This window comes from Coregonus lavaretus, assembly GCF_964263955.1.
Source record: "Coregonus lavaretus genome assembly, chromosome: 10".
NCBI lineage: Eukaryota > Metazoa > Chordata > Actinopteri > Salmoniformes > Salmonidae > Coregonus > Coregonus lavaretus.
Genome location: NC_139997.1, coordinates 19,000,917 through 19,007,399, shown reverse-complemented (window position 1 = coordinate 19,007,399; position 6,483 = coordinate 19,000,917). Strand labels below are relative to the sequence as shown.

At 43.6% G+C, this 6,483-nt stretch overlaps 1 pseudogene across 1 annotated transcript; it reads right to left on the bottom strand.

Annotated features, from left to right (window-relative positions):
* Nucleotides 1–4,793: 4,793 nt before the first annotated feature.
* Nucleotides 4,794–5,697, bottom strand: LOC311135852 (putative nuclease HARBI1; annotated as a pseudogene). Its single transcript has one exon. The product of its transcript is annotated as a putative nuclease HARBI1 (transcript).
* Between the last annotated feature and the right edge of the window lie 786 nt (nt 5,698–6,483).

Here is a 6,483-nt window from a genome sequence, read left to right as displayed (position 1 = left end):
AACACGACCCTGCCAAACCGCACTGCTTCTTGACACACGGCTCGCTTAACCTGGGACAAGGACATCCCAGCCGGCCAAACCCTCCCCTAATCCGGACGACGCTGGGCCAATTGTGCACCGCCTCATGGGTCTCCCGGTCGCGGCCGACTGTGACACAGCCTGGGATCAAACCAGTGTCTGTAGTGACGCCTCTAGACTGCTGCACCACTCGGGAGGCCCATATTTTTTTAGGCAGACATGGAATATTCATTTGAGCATGGTGAAGTTATTATTAGACTTTGGATGGTGTTTCAATACACCCAGTCACTACAAAGATACCGCTCAGGGATTTCACCATGAGACCAATGGTGACTTTAAAACAGTTACAGAGTTGAATGGCTGTGATAGGAGGAAACTGAGGATGGATCAACAACATTGTAGTTACTCCACCATACTAACCTAAATAACAGAGTGAAAAGAAGGAAGCCTGTACAGAATACAAATATTCCCGAACATGCATCCTGTTTGCAATAAGGCACAAAAGTAAAACTGCAAAATAATTAATAATTGTCCTGAATACAAAGTGTTATGTTTGGGGCAAATCCAACACAACACATCACTGAGTACCACTCTTCATATTTTTGAGCATGGTGGTGGCTCCATCATGTTATGGGAAAACTTGTCATCGGCAAGGACTAGGGAGTTTAAGACAAAAATAAACAAAATAGAGCTAACCACAGGTAAACTGCTAGAGGAAAACCTGGTTCAGTCTGCTTTCCAACAGACATTGAGAGACAAAATGCACCTTTTAAGCAGGACAATAACCTAAAACACAAGGCCAAATATACACTGAAGTTGCTAAACAAGGAGACATTGAATGTTCCTGGCCTAGTTACAGTTTTGACTTAAATCTATGGCAAGACTTGAAAATGGCTGTCTAGCAATGATCAACAACCAATTTGACAGAGCTTGACGAATTTTAAAAATAATAATGTGCAAATATTGTACAACCCATGTGTGCAAAGCTCTTAGAGACTTACCCAGAAAGACTCACAGCTGTAATCGCTGCCAAAGGTGATTCTAACATGTATTGACTCAGGGGTGTGAGTACTTATGTAAATGAGATATTTCTGTATTTCATTTTCAATAAATTAGTTCTAGACTAGGGAGTCCCAAACTAAGGTAAGGACTACTCCAGTTAATCCTGATTCGATTAACGATGTGCACTTGATGCTGACCTAAGGATGCTTAAACCAAACAATGGACGGAGGTAAAAGTAAACATTCAAAGAATTTCAGTGACTTTGAATAAACCCTCTTGAAGCGAATTGTGTCAAACCACCCAATTATGGAGAACAAAAGAAAACAATAAAAAATAATGCCTCCACTACCATTTGTAATGAATTCAACTCAAATGAAAATGTAAACAAAAGGACGCTACAACTACTTCAGGTAAGATACTGTATTTATTGATGGCCCACCTTTACAAATTCACTTTGAAATGAAACACAACACAGTGGGTTCTAAACGTATTTGTGCGACAGAAATGTAACACAAACAATATCATACATAATTACTAATATCATTTCTATATTGTCTTGTGTTTATAAGGTCCTTCGGAAAAACATAATAATCTACATAAAGAAGACAAATGAGGTTTTGCTCGAAGTGAGCGTTTCAAGACTGGTAAGACCAGAAACAGATGAGCTGGGGAACATGTTGACCGGGATCATTGATAGCTAGCAACCCCTGGACTGTATCCCTGATGATGACAGTTGGGAGACCATTCTAATCCTCATTTGGTAGGACACATTAATTCAACATGTGCCATCCCCAGACTGCAGGGAATATGTAATGTTGTCAGTCATCTCTTGCACTCCCATAATAACAATTATGTAATTAACTCAACTCTTGAAGAAATAATGTTCTCTAATGCAGCAATGTAATGATTTTCTAGAGGCAGATGATAAAATCAAATGAAATTGTATTTGTCACATGCGCCGAATACAACAGGTGTAGACCTTACAGTGAAATGCTTAATTACAAGCCCTTAACCAACAATGCAGTTTTAAGAAAAATAAGTGTTAAGTAAAAAAGAGATAAGTAAAAAATAAAAATAAATAAAATAAATAACAAATAATTAAAGAGCAGCAGTAGAATAACAGTAGCGGGGCTATATACAGGGGGTACCGGTACAGAGTCAATGTGCGGGGGCACATGTTAGTCGAGGTAATTGAGGTAATATGTACGTGTAGGTAGAGTTAAAGTGACTATGCACAGATAATAAACAGAGAGTAGCAGCAGCATAAAAGAGGGGGTGGGTGGGGGGTTGGGGGGGACAATGCAAATAGTCCAGGTAGCCATTTGATTAGCTGTTTAGGAGCCTTATGGCTTGGGGGTAGAAGCTGTTAAGAAGCCTTTTGGACCTAGACTTGGCACTCCAGTACCGCTTGCCGTGCGGTAGCAGAGAGAACAGTCTATGACTAGGGGGGCTGGAGTCTTTGACAATGTTTAGGGCCTTCCTCTGACACCGCCTGGTATAGAGGTCCTGGATGGCAGGAAGCTTGGCCCCAGTGATGTACTGGACCATACGCACTACCCTCTGTAATGCCTTGCGGTCGGAGGCCGAGCAGTTGCCAAAACAGGCAGTGATGCAACAAGTCAGGATGCTCTCGATGGTGCAGCTGTATAACTTTTTGAGGATCTGAGGACCCAGGCCAAATCGTTTCAGTCTCCTGAGGGGGAATAAGCTTTGTCGTTCACTCTTCACGACTGTCTTGGTGTGTTTGGACAATGATAGTTTGTTGGTGATGTGCACACCAAGGAACTTGAAGCTCTCAACCTGCTCCACTACAGCCCCGTCGATGAGAATGGGGGCGTGTTCGGTCCTCCTTTTCCTGTAGTCCACAATCATCTCCTTTGTCTTGATCATGCTGAGGGAGAGGTTGTTATCCTGGCACCACATGGCCAGGTCTCTGACCTCCTCCCTATAGGCTGTCTCATCGTTGTCAGTGATCAGGACTACCACTGTTGTGTAGTCGGCAAACTTAATGATGGTGTTGGAGTCATGCCTGGCCATGCAGTCATGGGTGAACAGGAAGTACAAGAGGGGACTGAGCACGCACTCCTGAGGGGCCCTCCTGTTGAGGATCAGCGTGTTAGATGTGTTGTTACCTACCCTTACCACCTGGGGGTGGCCCGTCAGGAAGTCTAGGATCCAGTTGCAGAGGGAGGTGTTTAGTCCCAGGGTCCTTAGCTTAGTGATGAGCTTTTAGGACACTATGGTGTTGAACGCTGAGCTGTAGTCAATGAATAGCATTCTCACGTAGGTGTTCCTTTTGTCCAGGTGGGAAAGGGCAGTGTGGAGTGCAATAGAGATTGCATCATCTGTGGATCTGTTGGGGCGGTATGTACATTGGAGTGGGTCTAGGGTTTCTGGGATAATGTTGTTGACGTGATCCATGACCAGCCTTTCAATACACTTCATGGCTACAGACGTGAGTGCTACTGGTCTGTCGTCATTTAGGCAGGTTACCTTAGTGTTCTTGGGCACAGGGACTATGGTGGTCTGCTTGAAACATGTTGGTATTATAGACTCAGTCAGGGACAGGTTGAAAATGTCAGTGAAGACACTTGCAAGTTGGTCAGCGCATGCTCGGAGTACACGTCCTGGTAATCTGTCTGGCCCTGCGACCTAGTGAATGTTGACCTGTTTAAAGGTTTTACTCACATCGGCTACGGAGAGCGAGATCACACAGTTGTCCGGAAGAGCTGATGCTCTCATGCATTCCTCAGTGTTGCTAGCCTCGAAGCGAGCATAGAAGTGATTTAGCTCGTTTGGTAGGCTCGTGTCACTGGACAGCTCGCGGCTGTGCTTCCCTTTGTAGTCTGTGATATTTTGCAAGCCCTGCCACATCTGACGAGCGTCGGAGCCGGTGTAATACAATTCAATCTTAGTCCTGTAATGACGCTTTGCCTGTTTGATGGTTCGTCGGAGGGCATAGCAGGATTTCTTATAAGCGTCCGGGTTAGAGTTCCGCTCCTTGAAAGCGGCAGCTCTACCCTTTAGCTCAGTGCGGTTGTTGCCTGTAATCCATGGCTTCTGGTTGGGGTATGTACGTACGGTCACTATTGGGACAACGTTTTCGATGCACTTATTGATGAAGCCAGTGACTGATGTAGTGTACTCCTCAATGCCATTGGAAGAATCCCGGAACATATTCTAGTCTGTGCTAGCAAAACAGTCCTGTAGCTTAGCATCTGCGTCATCTGACCACTTCTTTATTGACTGATTCACTGGTGCTTCCTGCGTTCATTTTTGCTTGTAAGCAGGAATCAGGAGGATAGAGTAATGTTCAGATTTGCCAAATGGAGGGCGTGGGAGAGCTTTGTACGCGTCTCTGTGTGTGGAGTAAAGGTGGTCTAGAGTTTATTTTCCTCTGGTTGCACACCATAGCTTGGAGGGGACTTGTCTTAATAGGATGAAGATCAGCCTGCTACATCTGCAGCAGCTAGGAGGGAAGATTGTGTCACTAACTCGGGCTGGAGGACAAAGACAAAGAGGCTGAGCATGCATGAGAAACTGGCCATAGAATTTCATGAGCGCAAACTAAAGTATTTAAAAGAAGAGCAAGATATGAAGATGCAAATCATTCATGGTGAGTTGGCTACGAAGGAGTAGAGAAACATGAAGCAGCATCAGTACCAATGTTCATCTCGAACCAGCACAAGTTTGGGGTCCCAACATTTCCATTTGTGAATTTAAAAACCTTTTTGTTACCAATCCATGGCTATTGTTTGCTTCAATCACTTGAGCTATCTTTGTTGTGAGAAGTGCTGCATAGCAAAAACATATCTGCAGGCTTGTCCATTTCTGTCATTGTCTGCCTCAACCATGGGAACATCTGGGTCATCCTCATCTTCAATGTGAGGATCTGGGCAGCCATGCTGTTTGAGATAATTGTGTAATTATGACAATGCAGCATCTTCTTGGTTGAAAGCGCAATGTGTTTCTGAGACTCTGAAAACAACTCTTCCATAAACCAAACATGCGCTCCACTACACCTCTGGTGTGGATATGAGCTTGGTTGTCCTGTTGTTGCTCAGGTCCTATTGCATGAAGATAGGGGTGAACAAGCTGAGCATACAAAGAGGAGTTTGGATAATCCGTTCCAACGTGCAACAATGTTTGAGAACTGCAAATTGGGAGTGAACACACGTTGTACATTTATTGAAACCAGTTTTTAAGATTCCTGTACTCCTCAGCATCTGCTGTAGAGGGACACTTGATGAGAATATGGCATCCATCTATACAGCCAATGACTCCAGGAAGTTCCCATATTCATATAACTCTACCTTGTAGTTGGCTTGGGCAGCAGCATCAGGGAACTTGATGTAATTGTCTTTTAGTTCACATATAGCATTGCAGACTTTGTGGACTATTCTGCATACAGTCGGTTCACTTACACCACACAAATCTCCTGTTTCACGATGGAAGGTTCCAGATGCCATAAACCTCAAGGTGATCAGTACTTGTAGGGAGGGAAGGATGGGCCTTCCCCGAAGAGAGTCAGATGAAAGCTTTGGCTCAAGCAAACAAATGATATCAGCTGCATTTTCTTTGTACATACGGAAACGGTCACAGAAATGTATTTCATAAAAATCACTTCAGTGGGTTGCTCCTGTCTATAACCACCCTTCTGTCTGGCCTTCTGATCATCATTGAAATAGTCCAGGTAATCAATTTTCCTCCATTGCCAAGGTCAACCTGGGGAACAACATCCATTCATCTGAAGTTAAACCTGCCTCTGGCCAGGTTTAATTTAAGCCTTCACTAGATTAACTCTAATCGTCCTTCTGGAAATCAGACCTTTTAAATCTAGACTAGGGCAAGTCTGAGACTATTTTAAACCATGTCCAAGAAATGCAATTTCAGTTACCCCAGTTTAAAAGTGCAATTTAGTCTAGGATTAGGCTTAGTCTGTGTCCGTGAAACTACCCATCAGCTCATCTGTCTCTGGTTTTACCAGTCTTGAAACGCTCCCTACGAGCAACAGCACTTGTCTTCTTTAAGTAGATTATTATGTTTTTCCACAGGACCTTAGAAAGACAAAACAATATAGAAATTATATTAGTTATTATGTATGATATTGTTTGTGTTACATTTCTGTGACACAAATACATTTAAGCCCCACTGCCTGCCATTCTGTACCTTGTCACACCACCCTGGATTATTGACCTCTGCCTGCCCTGACCCTGAGACTGCCTGCCGTTCTGTACCTTTTGGACTCTGATCTGGATTACTGCCTGCCCTTGACCTGTCGTTTGTCTGCCCCCTGTTACTTCGACACGGTCTGCATCTGGGTCTGATACATTTCAAAGTGACTCTGATTTGTAAAAAAGTGGACCAACAATAAATACAGTATCTTACCTGAAGTTGTTATAGCGTCCTTTTATTTACTCTTTCATTTGAGTTGAATTCATTACAAATGCTAGTCCAGGCATT